Source organism: Galeopterus variegatus, unplaced genomic scaffold, assembly GCF_000696425.1.
Source record: "Galeopterus variegatus unplaced genomic scaffold, G_variegatus-3.0.2 Scaffold520, whole genome shotgun sequence".
Taxonomy (NCBI): Eukaryota; Metazoa; Chordata; class Mammalia; order Dermoptera; family Cynocephalidae; genus Galeopterus; species Galeopterus variegatus.
In genome coordinates this window covers 204323-206910 of record NW_007726631.1, presented here as the reverse complement: position 1 = coordinate 206910, position 2588 = coordinate 204323, and the positions used below count along the sequence as shown (strand labels likewise).

The window sequence follows — 2588 nt, the reverse complement described above, 5'->3', positions numbered from 1 at the left end:
TCTATAGAGCCAGAAAGTAAATCAGTGATTGCCAGGGACTGGAGGAGATGGGAGGGTAGAGAGTGGCAGAAAATGGGTGCCAGTCTTCTTTTAGGAGTGATGAAAGTGTTCTGGAATTAGATTGCAGTAGTGGTTGTACAATTTTCTGAATATACACACATGAAAAAATACTGAATTGTGCACTNCTTTTAGGAGTGATGAAAGTGTTCTGGAATTAGATTGCAGTAGTGGTTGTACAATTTTCTGAATATACACACATGAAAAAATACTGAATTGTGCACTATAACAGGGTGAATTTTATGGTATGTGAATTGCATGCCAATAAAACTGTTACCAGAAAAATGTACTGAATTACAGTTAAAAAAAAAAGATCAGAGATAAGGAAAACCATTACAATTTGTGTTTTAAAGTTTGGTAAAACCCAAACCACGAATGGAAAGAAATTCTAGTCATGCTTCTGCCACTGCCTTCTTGTAAGACCTTGGAACTAGTAGTCACTTCACCTTTCTGATCTCAAGAATCATCACCTGTAGATTAAAGATTCTATGAATGCTAGTAATTCCTCATTCTAAACAATCGTTCTTAACTTTTAGGATCACAGATCTCTTTGAGATGTTGATATACATCAGAGGCATTCTGGTGAAAATCAGGAACAAGATACTATTACCCACTATTAATATTAAATATTTTTCTAAACTAAAAATAAGACATATAAATTAATAAAACAGGTTATTTTATACTCAGAAAGCCCAGACAGAGGCTGGCTGGTTAGCTCAGTTGGTTAGAGCATGGTGCTGATAACACCAAGGTCCAGAGTTCAATCCCTGCACTGGCCAGTTAAAAAAAATGTATGAGAGTTAATAAAAGTATTCAATAAAGGATCCTAAATTTATAAAATCATAGCTATGAACAAGAATAACCCAATTAGAAAATATGTTCAAAAAAAGATATCACATTCAAATCCATACTCTTGAATTAGAAGATCATCTCAATCAAAAATTTCAACACCCATGTACAGCAAAAAAACAAACCAAATAAACCAACCTCCTTAGTTTTCACTGATAGAAATGCTACAATAGCAGATAAGATCGCAGTTAATGTGCAGCAAAACTTCATCTATGCACTGGTTTAGATGTACTACTCAAAATTTGATGTTTGGTTTTTATTTTCATTCAGTTCAAAATGCTTTCTAATTTTACTCTGCTGTATATTTTGGTACCCATGGGTTATTTAGAAGTGTATTATTTATTTTTCAAATATTTCAGATCTTTAAGATATGTTTCTATTATTGATTTTTCACTTAATTCCATTGTGGTCAGAACATACTTTGTATAATTGAATTACTTTAAATTCACTGAGACGTTTAAGTCTCAGGATATGGTCCATCTTGGTCAATGTTCTGTGCGCACTTGTGAAAATAATGTATTCTGCTATTTTTGGATGGATGTTCTCTAAATGTTAATTAGGTCAGGTTGGTTCATAGTGTTGTTCATCTTCTACATCTTTACCTTGTATCCTTATATCTATCTGTGTTAGTTTCCTAGAGCTGCTGTAACAAATTGTCACAAACTGAGTGGCTTAAAACAACAGAAATCTACTCTCTCATGGTTCTGGAGTCTAGAAATCCAAAATCAAGGTATTAGCAGAGACATGTTCCTTTGGAAGGCTCTAAGGAAGAATCCTCTTTCCTCTTCTTGCTTGTGATGGTTACCACAATTCTTGATATTCCTTGGCTTGTGGCAGCATAACTCTTCTCTCTGGCTCTATTGTCTGGTGGCCTTCCTTCCTGTGCCTCTGTCTTCAAATCTCTCTCTCCTTATAAGGACACCAGTCATCAGATTTAGAGTCTAACCTAATCTAGTCTGATGTCAATTTCACTTGATTACATCTGCAAAGACCCAAATAAGGTCACATTCACAGGTAGAGAGGTTAGGAATTCAACATATGTCAATTCAACAGTATCCTTATATCTAATCTATAGCTTTACTTCTATGCTTATAGAATGTGTCCTTCTGTATCCTTAGACTAACAGTGGATTTTTTGTGTACTTTTTCTATTAATTATCAAGAGAGGAGTATAGAAATTTCTTACTATAAATTATGGATTTTTCTATTCCTCATTTTACTTCTAACAGTTTTTGTTTCATGTAATTTGAAGCTCTATTAGGTGCATTAACATTTAGTATTGCTAGGTCTTTCTAATTAATTGACTCCTTTAGTTAAGGATGCCTACTATCAGTGCTCCTATTCAACATAATACTGGAGAGCCTAGCTAGCATAATAAAGCAAGAAAAAGAAATAAATGATATAAGAAAAATAAGCCTCTCATGGCACATTATATTATGTTCTACATAGCAAATTTATTTTATTTTATCGTAGAAAAATAATTTAAAACAACAAAAAAAGAGTTCTACAAATTTACTAGAAAAATATCAATAAACAAAAAATCAGTCATATATCAGTAACAGATCATTTTAAGATAGAAATTTTAAATGATACATCTTCAGTAGCGATAAAGTATTTGAGATTACTGGACTATATGTGTGTGTGTGTGTGTGTGTGTGTATATATATATATATATATATATAT

At 32.6% G+C, this 2588-nt stretch overlaps 1 non-coding gene across 1 annotated transcript; it reads left to right on the top strand.

Annotated features, from left to right (window-relative positions):
• The first annotated feature begins 762 nt into the window (after positions 1-762).
• TRNAI-GAU lies at positions 763-836 on the top strand. The gene has a single exon. It is a non-coding gene; the product is annotated as a tRNA-Ile (tRNA).
• The last annotated feature ends 1752 nt before the right edge of the window (positions 837-2588 follow it).